Source organism: Chiloscyllium plagiosum, chromosome 33 (assembly GCF_004010195.1).
Source record: "Chiloscyllium plagiosum isolate BGI_BamShark_2017 chromosome 33, ASM401019v2, whole genome shotgun sequence".
In the NCBI taxonomy this organism is placed as follows: Eukaryota; Metazoa; Chordata; class Chondrichthyes; order Orectolobiformes; family Hemiscylliidae; genus Chiloscyllium; species Chiloscyllium plagiosum.
This window is the reverse complement of record NC_057742.1, coordinates 33,605,535-33,622,623: the sequence shown is the minus strand read 5'-3', so window position 1 is coordinate 33,622,623 and position 17,089 is coordinate 33,605,535. Positions and strand designations below refer to the sequence as shown.

Sequence of the window (17,089 nt, the reverse complement as noted above, 5' to 3'; positions counted from 1 at the left end):
CATCTACCTATCGCATTCCCAGCTACCTTCCCCCAGCCCCACCCCCTCCCATTTATTTCTCAGCTCCCTTGGGAACCCCCCAGCCCTAACCCATTCCTGATGAAGAGCTCACACTCGAAATGTCGACTCTCCTGCTCCTCGGATGCTGCCTGACCGGCTGTGCTTTTCCAATGCCACATTTTTGACTCTGATCTCCAGCGTCTGCAGTCCTCACTTTCTCCTAACATTTTCTGCATTACTGACATCCAGCGGGGAGATATGTCATTCCTTATGTTTTTCCGCCTTCAATAAGGAGAAAAGGTAAACACAACATCCCACTCTTTCATCAGAGAGTGGTAACTGGTGGTGGATTAACCTTTGGATCACCACACTGTTACTTCAGCCTCAGCTGTTGTGGGAATTGAACCCATGCTGTTGGTATCACTCTACATTGTATACCAACCATCCAGCAAATGGAATTAACCAATCCTTAAATAATGGAGAACCAACCTTCCAATTTGCAAACACCATTCCACAATTTATAGAATTTCAATAGATGGCCACAAATACATTCAAAATCTCTATAGGCACCCCTTCCTTGGTGAAAATATTTATTTTGTTATTTTGGAAAGTTTTTGAAAAAGATGTTTTGCCATTATGTATGTCTTTGGCTGTACTCATAATCAGAACATGCTTTAAGTGAGTGAATGTACAGCATTGTCACAACTGGTCACCCAGCAAGCATCCCCAATTCATTATGATTCTTAACACCTCAATATCATTATACTCCTGGATAAGGAGGGTAGAACCTGCTCCTCTTCTTTATTAAACCACACTCCCTTTCTTCAGCTGGTCACAACAGTTGTACAGCATGGTGGCTCAGTGGTTAGCATGACTGCCTTACAGCACCAGGGATCTGGGTTTAATTCCACCCTTGGGAGACTGTCTGTGTTTGCATGGTCTGCCTGGGTTTCCTTTGGGTGCTCTGGTTTCCTGCCACTGTCCAAAGATGTGTCGGCTAGTGGGAAAAGCAGGAGTGGGATGTTGTCAATCTGGATTCAATGGGGCAAATGGTCCACAGTGTAGGGATTCTATGGATATTAACTCAGCATAAAGGATCTCTACCCCTATCATGTACTTATGTCTTATTAGCTGCCAGTTTAAGCTGGGTTAAAAAGGAAGTGGTCATTAGTCACCAAAATGCAAGGAAAAAAAATGAAATGTGACCCACATACACACAGATTAGAAAGAAACAATGACAGTTTAAAAAAATGCCATAGGAATTTGTCTTTGTCTTGTCTGAGGTGTAGATGATGAAAAGTTTTACCTGTTAAAGTAGTGATTTCAATAGCACTGACCGTGGTAACTGAGCATTTGCCTGAAGGTTCTCAGTCCTGCAGGTTAGTCAGAGGATGTTGCCCAGTTTCCTTTTTGACAGTGGCTTGGTTGACTTGTGATTTACTTCCAGCAATCTGCGAGAGACAGAAAGAGGGACAGAGAGAGAGAAAGAGAGAGATAGAGACATTCTTTATTTTGAACTACAATTGTTACTTAATGGATGTTCTTCAGCTGTAATCTGCTCAGTATACTGCAGCTCAGTAGAATTAGAACATCAGACAAGCACGCAGTGACCCAGTTTGCAGTTAGCTTTTTAATTCATTCTCTTATATGTTCCTGGAAAGGGAAAGCATAAGGTGCCTTCTGCTCAGTACAGTTTTCTTTTCCCTCACATCATATCAACAAATCTTGGATATAACTCACAGGAGGTCAGGCAGCATCTGAGGAGCAGGAGAATCAACATTTCGGGTAAAAGTGCTTATGCGCGAAACGTCGATTCTCCTGCTCCTCCAGATGCTGCCTGACCAGCAGTGCTTTTCCAGCACCACTCTCTCGACTCTGATCTCCAGCATCTGCAATCCTCACTTTCTCCTATAGCTCACAAGCGACAGTTTCTGCTGAGGTAGTAATCAACGTCTATTATCTTGGCAATTACAGGAAATGACAGTTCAAGTTCAGTGTTGCATCATTTTCTTTGAAGTGTCTCTATCTCTCTCTGAAGTTCCTTGGCACCCTCCAGTGCAACATTCCACAGTTTCTCTTAGGATTGATTACCATTTTTGGCTGATACATCCCTTCTTTAAAACTTTTCTTAACAAGAAAACCTATGTTATTTAAAAATTCAATATGTCCATATTAGGGCTGCCCATGACTGGGCAGCACAAAATGGCTGACAGACACCCATGGCTCATGCAGCAGAACATGGCTGGCAGCACTTAGAGAACTTGGGAAATATTTGCTTAATGTAGTCTTCACAAACAGAACGATAGTAGCTCTGTAAACCCAAGGTTACTGAACTGAGATAAAATATGCAGCTATATTTGCTTACGCATAATATGTAGATAAGAACATTTCACACTAATTAGTGAATCTCTCTTGAATTAGTTAATCAATCTGTTACAATACTAAGAATTAAGATCTTTCAAATAATCATAGACATAAATTACAAAGTAGCTACAGATCTACCTATGTCCAAAAATCAATAAAAGCATTAGATGAAAAGATTCAAACCAGTTTCAGGCAGTAGAAGCAGCCCCCATATTATTACGGCGAGATAAGAGTGTCTGGGAAACCTCACGAAAGACCGGGGGATGGACCATAAGCCTGTCCATCTCTTTGTTGTTCAGTGATATGATTAGCTTAATTGGAAATACAGGTAGATTGAAATTACTGAGTGTGGCAGTACTTGCTTTGGGTTAAGAATTAACAACAGTTAAACTGTGTACATGACAGCAAGTAAATTGCTGAGGCAAGCTTTAACTGTGTACGATACTGTACCAGAGAGCCAATGACAAAGGGATAGCTTGGTGTTTCTGACCAATAGTAAGCAAAGGTGGGGGGACGTGTGCATTCTAAGTTTAAACTGTAAACGTTAAGACATTCTGGAACCTTTTGTGTGCCTTGCTGCTCTGGAGAAATTAAGCTGTAAAATCACAATCGAAGTTACCTAAGACTATCCCGTGACTCGGACTCCCATTGGAACATATGAGATCTAACAGTCCATAAATAATTCGGAGCTGTGCTCCATTAGTATGAACTGTATCTGTTTTCATGTTTGTAGACATGAGACAAGGAGATAAATATTATTGTCGTTTTGTAACACATTGTAAAAATTCTAAGATTAATACCAAGTTTAACTAGTTGCATGGAGTTGTTTGGAGGGTTCCTCTTTGTGAGACCTGGCAAGATTTCTTGATACATCTCCAAGCAAATACACCTCAATGATGACCTACACTGTTCCTTTGGCGCATAAATTTTGTCTGATTCTAAACTTGTCTCCCAAACCAACCCACCATTCATCAAAGACTGTTGCCCCCGCCCCTGTTATTTTTTAAAGGCTGCTATGCACTCAAACAAACATTAGCAATTGGTTACTAGTTTAGGTTAGATTAGATACCTGACAGTATGGAAACAGACCCTTCAGCCCAACAAGTCCACACCGACCCTCCACAGAGTAATCCACCCAGATCCACTTCCCATACTTACCCTTGACTAATGCACCTAACACTATGGGCAATTTAGCATGGTTAATTCACCTGACCTGCACATCTTTGGATTGTGGGAGGAAACTGAAGCACCCGGAGGAAACCCACGCAGACACAGGAAGAATGTGCAAACGCCACACAGTCAGTCGCCTGAGGCGGGAATCGAACCCGGGTCTCTGGCGCTGTGAGGCAGCAGTGCTAACCACTGAGCCGCTGTGGTTTCCACTGCGACATGATGACAAAGCAGCCATAAAGCTACACTCTTCATGACACATGGCTAATACTCCTTCACCCTAGTTGCTGTTTAATCACCAGGCCACACACTTTACCTGTCCTTAGATACATCCTGTCTAAACACCCTCTCTGAGTCCCTGCTAATCTGTCCCCAATGCCCACTGGAGACTGCAGTTTGTCACTGTCCATTTGGGGAACATTACACATTGGCAAGAAATTGAACACATATAAATGACCTTTTAGATACGGCCACCAAAAATAAAATAAAATGAATAGAGACTTCAGTTCACTTCTGTAATGCAAATCTGAATGCTGTTATCATCCGATGACTATCTGACAGCCTATGGTGATCTGGTGCACCCAGCTCTCATCGACTGGAACCAGGTGTCTGTCAGCAACTGTCTCCCCATGTAGCTGAGTTCTATCATCCTCAAAGAGCCTTTTTCCATTCCCGTGATCTTGTCCTCCTGCTTGACAGGCCCATCCTAGTTCCTCTGCATCCAACCCATTGCCTCTCATAGCATTCCAGATGATGTGGTACTCTCTGACTGGACCAGTCCAAACTGCAGAACCAGAACCTTCCACAGCCTTATTACCTGTTTCACCTTGGCTCTGTTTGCAGTGTGTGACCAACTTTGTTGAAAGTGCTGCACCAGCTGAGTGACCAACATATGACCTCAAAAAGGGAAAGTCGGCGGAGATACAATCCCCCCATCCCATCGCAGATCCACACCCATCATTCAACTTCTCATTGAACTCAGTAGAGTCCATTGTAATATTGACATGACCAATGATGAAATGATGTTCCTCTCCTCCTGCAGCAGACTTGGCAGTTTCATAAGTGATGGGAAAGGTTTGACCAGCGCAGTGGTATGTTATTGCCGCTACCTTAGGCACTATCGAGATGTCAATGCTCAATTTGCAAGCATTAATACCATTTCCTTTGACCAGCATTTGAACTCTATGCATTTTCACTCGAGAAACATTACTCAGACTTTCATGTCAGGTAATCTTGGTATTTGCTCAATACTTTTGGTAAAATAGGATGCTGCATTAATCAGATAAGATATGTAGTTAATATATTTAACAAGCAATTATTACACTTTAATGGGTATGTTTTTGCTGCCTAGCAAGCCTGGCTGATACATAAATGAAGCAATGAGTTGTTCCTGATGTTAAGATAGGCCTCACTCGAATTCTCAATGCGATTCTATCACAAATTGTGCTACAGCCTATTTCATTCCGGCCCCAGGAAGGTGATGGGCACTCCATTCCAAACTACCTTCACCATTTCACTGGCCATTCCAATGGTTTCCCCTTCCCCTAACCCATTGGCTGCCCCCAACCTTGCAACCTAACCCTAGAGGGATATCAAAGTCCTGTCTCTATGTTATTCTCTAAACTTTGTGCAGTACCAATATCTGAGCCGGTATATGTATGAGATCACATGACAGTGCCCTGTTCTTTATCAACTTCATGCTCTCCCACCAATACTTAACCAGGTGTCAATTCTTGGGTATGTGAAAGGAGGAGTAGTAAGGGAAAAGGGGAATACACAGGGACTATTTAAAGATGCTTACCTCATCTGCAGTTTGTATTCAAGTCATTGTGAGATGAGAGAAGGTGTTCAATGTGAGAAGGTGTGTTAGTTTGGAACGTATAGCATAGCTCCCATTGTCGTCTCACCAATGTCAGCACCTTATCCTCCAAAAGCGTGAGTTCATGGAAATCTCCACTCCACCTATCTCCCCAACCCCTGTCACTCCACCAGTCTTCGCTGCTGCCCTGGAATATACTCTTACCCTGGAAGAAAGTGGCCCTGTACTAATGAGTGTGGTGCAAACTGTTTGGGAATCATGGCTATCATTATTGAATGGCTGACAGCATGCACAAGCTGTGGGATGTGGGACTGAGGTGGAGCTCTGAATTTGAAGCATGTGTTTCATGGAGATGGTTGGTAAGTAATTGAAGGGATGCAGTGAATGGAGCAGTATGTTCAGCTAATGACTGTTTGATGTCATAGAGTCATACAGCACAGAAACAGACCCTTCTGTCCAAATCATCTATGCCAACCAAGTTTTCCAAACTGCTCTAGTCCCATTTGTCTGTGTTTGGCTCATATCCCTCTAAACCTTTCCTATTCACGTACCCGTCCAAATGTTTTTTAATTGTTGTGCGTATACCACTGCCTCTAGCATTTCATTCTGCATACATTTCATTCTACATTCTGTGTGAAAAAGTTGCTCCTCAGATCCCTTTTAAATCTTTCTCCTCTGAAGTTAAAATTATAGCCCCCCTGGCATAGGGAAAAGACCTTTGCTATTCACTTTATCTATGCCCCTCATGATTTTATAAACCTCTATAAAGTCACTCCTTAACTTCCTCTGCTCCAGAGAAAATAGTCCCAGCCTCTCTGTGTTTTGTAGCTGACAACTGAGGGAACATCAATTCCTTCTTGGACATCAAGAACTTCAATTGCAATGAACACAGAAATTGCTGGACAAACTTAGTAGGTCTGGCAGAATTTTGTGCTCAGAGAAGCAGCATTAACATTTTGAATGCTGAAAGACTCTTCTTCAAAACTGAATGTCAATAGCTCTTGCTTTATTCAGAAGGGGCTGATGTCACCATTTTCTTTGTAGTTCCTTCATGTTGCCTTGACTGGAATGTCAATGTAATATTCCCAAACATAAGCGAATGTCCACTGGTTACTTTTGAACAGAAATTGTGGCCAACTGGCATCATGTGACCAAAAGCAGCCATGTTATCAGTCCACAAAAATGTGTCATTTAAAAATAAATAAGTAAGGGAATGTAGTTTTAAATTTAAAAACAAATATCAGGATCTCTCTTTGTTCCTTCTAGATATGACGTATTTTCAATATAAAGGTCACTGGAAAGAGTGTGATCTTGAACAGAGAGTGGAATGGCAATGGGACATGTTATGTTTACTTGTCAAAACCACAGGAAGTGAAGATGAGTCATTGTCTGATGTGTAGCCTATATCAACGAGCACTTTGTCCCTGTCTGTTCTAGCACTGATAGCCAACACACAGTTGTCACAGTGGACAAAATTACAATCCTAAAATGGCTCAGTATCTTAACAGACTGTTTGTTATTTTTTGAAACAAATTTCTATCTCAATCATTTTAGTTTTCAGAACTTCTCTAAACCATTTCTGCTTGACAGATTTTGCACTGGGTTCAAATTACAGCAATTGGGTGATTAAAACTGCCTTTTCAAATTTTAATCAGTAGCGAAACAGTGTTGATGCACGAGTGTTAACTGGTATTTTATCATTGTGCTTATTTTTACAGCAGTGCAAACTGAGCTGAAGACAAGATTGTAGTGGTTTGCAGTGTTCTGCAAGCAAATAATGACACATTTCTAATAAAGTTTTGGCCATCAAAACTGAAGGAGATGTGCAACATAAGAATTGAGGAGAATATGCAATGAGTGCGAGTATTTGGTTCATCCACTCTGTTCCTTCACCAGACTAAGTAATGAATGCCCCCTAATTTATCTCAGGTTAGCTCAATTTCCAAGAAATTGAATCCCTTATGGGTCCTTGAACACTCACTCAGCCCATTTATTAATCAATCCACCAGGAGTAATTTACACTGCACCAAGCACTGAGGGATAGAATCACTACAGTGTGGAAGCAGACCATTTGGCCCATTGAATCCACATCGACTCTCCACAGAGCATTCCATCCAGGTGCACCCCTTACTCTATCAGTCTAACCCTGAAATACCCATGGTCAATCCACCTAACCTGCACATCATTGGACTGTGGGCAGAAACCAGAGCACCTAGAGGAAACTTGTGCAGGCATGGGAAGGTCATGGAAACTTCACACAGACAGGGTGGAATCAAACCCATGTCCCCGGCCCTGTGAGGCAGCAGTGCTAACCACTGAGCAACCATGCCACCCCTATGAATCACAATGAGGTAAATGTTCCTGTGAGCATCTATACACTCAGTCACGACCGTTGTGAGTGATGTTCTGTGTTAATATTGTGCTTTATTTCTGGAATGCATGTTAGAAACTTGGGCATGAGAGTCAGTGCCCCCACTATCAACCATTCCTGCCCATCCCAGAAGATTTACCATTAATTGACTTTACCTGTGATATCAACTGTGGCCCCGTTGGTAGCACTGTTATCACCAAGTTAACAGGCCATAGGCTCCTGTGGCACTGCCAGCCTTGAGTGAAATAGAATTTGGTTGACACAGGGAGCACGAAATATGTCGGCCAGAATGATGAGAGGGTGAAATTGTGAGGTGACATTACATTAACTAGGTTGTACTTCCTGGGATTTAGAAGGACAAGAACCGAATGACCACAATTCTGAAGGACCAGTTAGGGTAGAGAGAGACTATTTCTGTTGATTGGGGTGTCTAAGACTTGTTACTCAGTCAAAAAATTAGAGCTGGTCATTTCAAGAGCTAAAGAATGACGCAAATCTATACACAAACAGTAACAGAAGTTTTGAATTCTTCCTCAAATGTCAATTGGTGCTAGATCAATTGTAAATTTTAAAACCAATATTGACAGGAATGTGTTGTCCAAAGAGATAAACACTTTGGGGCATTTGCAAGTTGTGTCATAAATCGGCCATGATCTCACTGAATAGTGTTCAACTCATGTTCCTATAATTTTATGCTTCTAAATCCACCTGGTCTGGCCTATATGTAACTCCAACTCCAGTGTGATTTACATTTATTTATCCTCTAGTAAGCTATTCAGTTGCATCAAACATAACAAGAATAAAATCAAATGAACTGTTAGATTTCATCTCAAGCACCAGATATGACAAAGGTATCCCTACCCCTGTTCACCCTACAAAATCCACCTTACTAAAAGCCTGTGCTAACATGTGATGTGTTGTCAGGAGTTCAGTCAAGTAAACTTTCTTGTCAGGAGTTTAGTCAAGCAACTACATAAGATATCCATCTTCAGAGGGTTGTATGTATCAGCTAGAATGATGGACACCTTCATCATTATCCCTGGGTATGTCCTCTCTCACTGGTAGGCAACCACAGTGGTTGGATGGTAGTTGACATGAAGTGACTACAGAAAACTCAACATTGACTTTGCACTCCATGAAATCTCTTGGTAGATGATCAAAGGGAAGAAAACTTCCAGGTTGGACCTGATTACCACCTATTGCTCTCCATCCAGTGATTAGTCAGCATTCCCTATTAAGCACCACCTTGAAGAAACATTGAGGATGATAAAGGCATGGCATTTATTATTCTGAGTGAGGGACTTCAATGTCCATCACCACGAATGACCTGGCTGTATCACTGAGCTGGTTGAGTCATGAGTTATATATCTGCCAAAGTCTATAGCATATGGTAAGAGTACAGAAAGATGGAAAACACACATTTTCTCTCATCGTCACCAACCTACCTATTGTAGATACATCTACTCACCACAGTATTGTTAGGAATGACCACTGCACAGTCCATGTGGAGACAGAATCCCATCTGTACAAAGAAGAAACATGCCATTGTATTGTGCAGCTTTCCTTCTGTGTTAAATAAGATAGAACAACTCCAGCAACTCAAAACTTAGCAACCACAGGCAGCTATCACCCAATACCAGCAGCAGGAGCAGTATCGGGAAAACTGGCATACCAGATGACCAAGCCTGGTTTAAGGGCATGTAGAACAGCAGTATATAAAAGGGGCCTACTGAAGCTGCAACACTGGACAATATGCATGCCAACTCAATTAAAGTGCTCCCATCCATACTGGTGGATATTCAACAACTCATGGGATGAGGATGCCACATAGAAAAGAATCCCTATAGTGCGGAATAGGCTGTTCAGCCCATCAAGTCTGCACCAACCCTCCAAACAGTACCCCACCTCGGCCCACCCTCACTCTATCCCCATGACCCTACATTTCCCATGGCTTATCCATCTAGCCTCCACATTGCTGGTCATTACAGTGCAATTTATCACTACCAAACCACCTAGTCTGCACATGTTTGGACCATGAGAGTAAACAGAGGACACCCACACAGATACGAGGAGCACGTCCACACTCCGCACAGTCACCCAAGGGTGGCCAGGTTCCTGGTCCTGAGAGGCAGCAGTGCTAACCACTGTGCTACCCTTGTGTCACACTTACACTTGCATTGTCAATGATGGTGGAACCCATCAGGTGAATGCAGAAGACAATGCTGTAACATTTGCTACCATTGTCAGTCAGATTCCAAGTGGATAATCCATCTTGGCATCCTCCTGCGGCCCCCACAACTACAATTGCCAGTCTTTAGTCAATTCAAATCACTTCATATGATGGCATAGTATGGCTGAGTACACTAGATATGGCAAAAGTTATGTGTCCCTAAAAAACTGTGGCTGTCGTGGCTAAGGGTTGTGCTCCTAAGCTAGCCTTGTCTATAGCCAAGCTATTCCGGTGTAGCTAAAACATTGATAACAACTGGATAAACTTTTACAAAAACTCAGGTTTGTCCTGCCCGCAAAAAGCGAGGCAAATCTGAAGTGGCCAATTTCTACCATATCAGCCTACTCACACATCAACAAAATGGTATGTCAGACTGGCACTTCTCTCCCTGTTTATTGTTGATCTGGGTTCTGCCAAGATCTCTCTTAATCCAGTCTTTACCTTAACACGAACAAAAGAGTTTAATTCGGAAGCCAGTTACAGGTCACTGTCCTTGACATTTGCTCAGTTCTTGTACCAAGGAATACTAACAGAATAAATGGCAATTGGAAGTCTTGCAACAGCTGGACTCATGCAGACTTGATGGGCTGAACAGCCTATGCCGCACTATAGGGATTCTTTTCTATGTGGCGTCCTCATCCCATGAGTTGTTGAATATCCACCAGTATGGATGGGAGCACTTTAATTGAGTTGGTATGCATATCGTCCAGTGAGAAATCTTGCAACAGCTGGAGTCATGTAACACAAAAGAAGGTAGTTATGGTTGTCACAGTCATCTGAGTGACAGAAGATTGCTGCACGAGTCCCCTAGAGCAGTGTCTTTCATTCTCAGCTGCTTCACCAGTAAGCATCCTTCCTTCATGCGATTGAAAATTGGGATGATTTGTGATAATTGCCGTGTTTATTTTTTCCTCAAATTCTTCAGATAATGAAGCAGTTTGTTCCCGCTGGCAACATGACCTGGACAACAATCAGGTTAGGCCTAAACAAAACAAATGAAAGAACTGCAGATACTGGAAATCAGAAACAAAAACAGAAACTGCTGGAAAAACTCATCAGCATCTGTGGAGAGTTAACATTAATTCAAGTTCCCTGTAGCGGTGCTAAAGCCCACTCGAGTGAAAGTTAAAGTGAAGCTTTCCTCACCAACTGAATGTCATCGTTGTGGTTCTCTACCAGCTCACCATACTGCCTCAAGTACTTCAGAGAAAAGAAATGTGAGAACTTTAAATCTCAGAGGTTTAAGGAGCTCATCTTGATTCATATTTAAATGGGATGTGCTGATTCTCTTACTATAATAGAGAGGGAATGTGAAAGAATGGATTGAAAACAAATGAAGAGCCTAAAATTGCTTCCTCTAACTTAGGGTGGCACGGTGGTTCAGTGGTTAGCACTAAAGTCTAATAGCGCTAGGGACCCAAGCTCAATTCCAACCTTGGATGACTATGTGGAGTTTGCACATTCTCTCCGTGTCTGTGTGGGTTTGCTCTGGTTTCCTCCCACACTCCAAAGATGTGCAGGTCAGGTGGATTGGCCATGCTAAATTGCCCATAGTGTTAGATGCATTAGTCAGAGAGGTATGGGTCTGGGTGGGTTACTCTTCGCAGGGTCAGTTGGGCCAAATAGCCTATTTCCACACTGTAGGGAATCTAATCTAAAACAAATTATCTCCCAAGCTATGCAACATTTCTGTTCTTTATTGAGTTGTCTCAGTCAAGGGAGGCAGAAAAATGCTGAGGTTTCTTCAGAACAATCAGCTGCACTGAATCTTAAACTAAGGAACATTGTAGGCAAAGAACAAGCAACGTTAGCCTCCCCATAAAGCTAACTGTACCTGATGTCAAAGTGTCCAAGCAATTCTGACCCTAACTCTAACTCTATCACAGTGTTTCACTGTCTGTACTTCTAATCTGATAGTTGGACAATTTAGGGTTTCCTGCTGGGAGCGAGCTTAATTGTACACACCACAATCTCATACTGAGTACTCCAGAGAGTCTGAATTGTCAGTGGGCTTTGGATAGGAATGTAAGTTTTTCACGAAGCCATTAGTACCGCTGTTCATGTTAAATGGATGGGGATGGTGGAGAAGTTATTGATCTCATGGATTTGTTCCAGACCAGTTTTTTAGCTGGGTTGTATGGAGTGCAGTACCCTACAAAACCCAAGAGGATTGAGAGTGACGTGGTAGAGGGTTTTACAATGATGAAGTGGCTTGATAGGGTAGATATCGAAATGTCTCCACTTTTGAAAAGGCCCAAAACCAAGGGCCATGAATATCACAGGATTGTTATGGCACAGAGGAGGTCATTTGGCCCACTGTCACTGCATTGATTGTATTACTGAGTGCCACCCTCCTGCCGTTTCCCCATATCCCTATGTACTATTTATATCCAAATAATCATCCAGTGTCCTCTTCAATGCTTCAATTAAACCTGCCACTGGCAGATTTCCAACCCAAACAACTTGCTGTGTGAATCAGTTTTTGTCGCATCATCCTGGCTTCATTTGTTCACCTTAAATCTCTTCCCTCTTTTTTTATGAGCAGGAACAGCTTTTCCCCATCTACTCTGTCTAGCCACTCATGATTTTGAAAACAACTGACAAATCTCCTCTCAGCCTTCTTCTCTACAAGGAGAACAGTCCCAACTTCCTCAATCTCTCCACATTACTGAAGTTCCTCACCCCTGGAACAATTCATGGTCATTGCTTCCACACTCTGTCCAATATGCTCACATCTTTTCAGATAATATGACACCCAGAACTGTATACAATACTCTAACTCAGATCTAACAAGTGATTTATAGAAAGTTCAACATCATTTCCTTGATGTTGTACTCTATACCCCTGTGAATAAAGCCAAGAATGCAGTATGCTTTATGAATTGTCAATGTCCTGGCACCTTCAATGATCTGGCATAATACATTCAGATTGCTCTGTTCCTGCACCTCATTTAGAATTGTAGTTCCTATTTTATTTTGACTTTCAACGTCCTTCTGATCAAATTGCATCACCTCACACATCTCTGCATTGAACCTCATGTGCCAGCTATCTGCCCATTCTAACAACTTGTCAACGTCCTTTTGAACGTAAAATATAAAATGGTCATAAAAATATCCATTCTGGAAGAGAAACTCTTCACTTGGCGAGTGGTTAAAAAGGGTGGGAAATGAAAACCACAAGGGAGTTGCTGTGAAAATACTCACTGATACATTTAAAGGGAAGCTGGGTAAGTACATGAAGGGGAGAATAACGGAAGGAGATGAACATAGCATTAGATTAGATGGGGTGTTGAGAGCATTTAAACACCAACATAAAATAGTTGGATCAAATGGTGAACTTTGGTGTTTTTAATTTGTTGCAATTCCTTCTCAGATAGATGCCATACAGCATCAAAGCAAGGCAAAACTATAAATTGTGCAAAAATACATTGTATTAATTTTGCTACATCACTATGTCTTCTGATCTTGCCTGTCTGAAACTTTTAATAAATTGACGTAAACCCAGTACTTAAAGTGATTTTTAACTCTAGACAATTTTTGCCGTCTGCTTGCATTATGAACCAAATAGATCTCGGTGTATTTTATTTTCCATCAGGATCTTTCATTAAAAAGAACCTTTCTACCTAATTAGAGCTTTTGAGACTGAATGACTATGGTGTGTCCTATAGCTTGGCCTGTGAGATCGAGGCTAAATTAAAGGTTGGCAATTCTGGATGAACGTATTTCTGAAGGTTTCAGCCAACTCCCCTGTTTGTTGCTGATTTGATCATTCTGACAGTGCACCAACTGGAAAGCTGACAGAATTTGGGTGGAGCAGGAGTTGTCCAGTTAGATTTCTGACCCTGCCATAACATTAAAATTGCTGATATCAAACTCGCAAGTTGTTATACATGTGACTGTGGTAAACCAAGTCATCTCATCATTATTAGGCCATCTGTGACTATTAAGATGACTAGCCATGGATTTTTGCTCCAATAGCTCTCCACCACTGTCTGGCTGAGTGTGACTGCTCAATTGGTAACTAGCCAGTCACAGCACGAAGATCAGCTACAATGGCTTCCCAGCTTCTCAGCTGCTGCTGTTACCTCGTGATTCCAAAGTATTCCTGGCCATCTTCAATAGTCATTTATCTTCTCTCAACTTGAGTTCATTCAAAGCTCTCTGTGCTAAATTGCAACAAGTCATGCTGCCAATTCCCTCTGCACTCGCTTGGCACCCAGACAAGAAAAGCTTTCATTTTAATGTTCTCATCCTGCTTTCCCCATCGCTGTAATCTCCTCCACCTTCACAACTGCCTCGATCTCTGGAGTTTACCTCAATACTAGCCTCTTGAGTATTGCAAACTTTAATTATTCCAATATTGGCAGCCATTAACTCCCAGGCTCATGAGTACTGAAATTTCCTCACAAAATCTCTTGGCTGCAACCTCTTCATCTGCTCTTGTCTTAAAAACTGCCTCATTGATGAAGCTTCAAGTCATTTGTCCTAAGATATCTTTATGTGTTCAGTGAATTTTGGAAAGCAAAATTTTTCTTTACTTTAAAGACATTATATAAGTGTAAGTTGTTGTGTTGACACTTGACTGTGAGTTTCTCCCCAACCTTCAATGTTTTAAGTGTCTGTTTTTATAACTAATAAACAAAAATTTTTAAAGAAAATAAAAAAACAAGACACAATCCTTTTTTCTTAATGCCTCTATCATTTTATTTGTTTGCAGTTGGTTCACATCTGTGTCATGGAAATTAATCTTAAATTCTTGGTGACTCCAGGACGATCTGGAGGGTTGGCAAGCCTCAGTTAAAGTCTGTTAATGAGCTCAGTGAGGCTGGGTCTGGGTGGGGGCAGCAGTCTGGAGCCCAAAGTCAAGATAAGGCCGGGCCTGGGTTTGCCCTGGCTGGGATCAGGCATGGTACCACAATTCATGCAACATAAATTAGTGAATAGTTTTAACCTTCGGTGATGGACATTATGCTTTGTTCTATGGCACATTCAAAGATATTTCTGTATCTTTCATATGAATTTACTTAGTCAGCCTGAGGTTATGCATGACTGCTGACCTATTAAGGAATTTTTCTAGTATCTCAAAGCCTGAAACAATTTATAGTACAGGCTGAAGAATAATGTTATCTGTGGGAATGTGAAATCTATTACTGCCTAGAGAAATGTTGCATCAGGCATGGAATTAGACTGAAATTAAAGTGGGACATAAGCTGTTTGTCAGTGTCTGTGCTCTGTCCATATGAACAGTCACCCCAATCCCATGTAAGTTCTCTCTTCTTCTGTCTCTTACCTCCCACCATATGAAACAGTTATCTAACCTGTTCCGAAACAATAATTTGGTGTTTGGGTTAATCATTAACTAATTTGATCATGGTCTGTAGAACAATTAATGGAATGGATTGTATTGTGTTGATAGCTTATTGCAACTAAATAGATTAAGGATGACTGATTTTTAAAACAAAATGTCTTACATAAAGTCAGGTGTGAGGTGAGAGGTGGTTCATCTCTCATTGAATGGCGGACTTGGCAGACTACCAGCTCATGGGGTGTGAAGTAATTCCACAGAGGCTGGTATCCCGTCAACAAGTCATTCTTTAAGTCACCCAAAGTCCTTGACACTGATCCAGCTTCCTCAGACCAGCTCTCAGGGTGAGCAGAACCTCTGACATGCCCGTTCTTTGTTTTTTTGTTTTTTGTTTTCTTTTTACAATAAAGAAAACCAAAAGAATAAATGTCTTCCCTAAACAAGGGGAAAGAAATTCTTCCTCCAAAAGAAAAGCAGAAACCAACAACAGCAGGAGCACACTGACTGTAGCACCAGCCAGCACAGAATCAGAGCTCTAAGCTGAGGAGACTCTAAATCTCCTGTTTTTTTAATTTTTATTTCCCTTTTTTTTGTTTTAAGATGTCTGAAGCTCCTGTACTTCCCCTTTTTTCCCACACTACTGACACACCTGTTCTCATCTATTAGCCAGGGGTCCCTGATTGGACCAGATTAACAGCCCCAGTCAGGGAACTCTACGCGGTCCATCTGGTTGACCTCATTACAATCAATACCGGATGGATGCTATTTCATTGATTTCTGACAAATGAGAACAGAAGCTGTCTGTATCTGGGGGGAAAAGCACTCTGTATGTTGACTGGGGCCAAAGTGAATGGGACTTGATTCAATTGCCAGACCAGGGTCAGACAGCAAGTCTAAAATGCTTTTCCCTGTAATCGGATGGGGTCTGATCTGATTTCGTGCCTCTGCCACAGAATCATTTAACTTTCGGGTGGAGTAGGGAGGGGAAATATGATGCACAAGATATCACATTTGGATGAGCTAAAAGATCTTTCTCCTGCCCCTGGAGACTGGTTAAAAGGGTGGAACATGAAAGCCATATGTGACATTACTGTGACAAAAACCATCAATACATTTAAGGGGAAGCTAGGTAAGTACATGAAGGGGAAAATAACAGAAGGAAGGAGATGAACATAGCATTCGATGAGATGAGGTGTTGAGAGGTTGATGCAAAAAACTATAAACACCAGCTTAGAGCAGTTGGACCAAATGGTGAATTTCGGTGCTTTTAATTTTATGCAAATCCTTCTAGAACAGACACCACGCTACATCAAAGCAAGTCAAAAATATAAACTGTGCAAACGTACATTGTATTAATTGAACAACAACACTGTGTGTTCTGATCCTGCCTGCCCTGAACTTTTAATAAATTGCAGTAAACCCATTACCTAAAGTGATATTTAACCCAACACTTTTTGCCGTCTGCTTGCATGATGGTCCAAACAGATCTCTATGTATACTATTTTCTGTCAGGCCCTTTCATTAAAGAGAACAGCTGGGTGGACCAAAAGATCTTCCTCTTGCCCGTTGCTGTTCTTATTTAGAAGTCCAGTAGGGCATTACAGGCTGGAATAAAAGCAAAATGCTGCACCTACTGGAAATCTGAAACGGACAAAGGGAATGCTGGAGAAACTCAGCAGGTCGGGCAGCACCTGGGAAGAGAGAAACGCAGTTAATGTATAATGTCAGGTAGGACTCCTTTGCAGAACTTTCTAGTTGAGGGGGATTATTGCTTGCTAATAGTCTTATTAACAGGCATATCTTGCCTCATTATATGCAGCATGTTGGTGCC

The 17,089-nt window shown here is 41.7% G+C and overlaps 1 long non-coding RNA gene across 2 annotated transcripts in view; it reads right to left on the bottom strand.

Moving 5' to 3' along the window:
* LOC122540008 overlaps positions 1 to 17,089 on the bottom strand; it is a 47,907-nt gene that overhangs the window by 16,675 nt on the left and 14,143 nt on the right. The window contains exons 3-4 of one of the 2 annotated variants that reach the window (XR_006309228.1): positions 9,193 to 9,246; positions 1,307 to 1,451 (exon numbers count right to left, since the gene is read on the bottom strand). This is a non-coding gene — a long non-coding RNA (uncharacterized LOC122540008). The remainder of the gene's footprint in view (positions 1 to 1,306; positions 1,452 to 9,192; positions 9,247 to 17,089) is intronic. The other variant, XR_006309229.1, reaches the window with a different exon arrangement.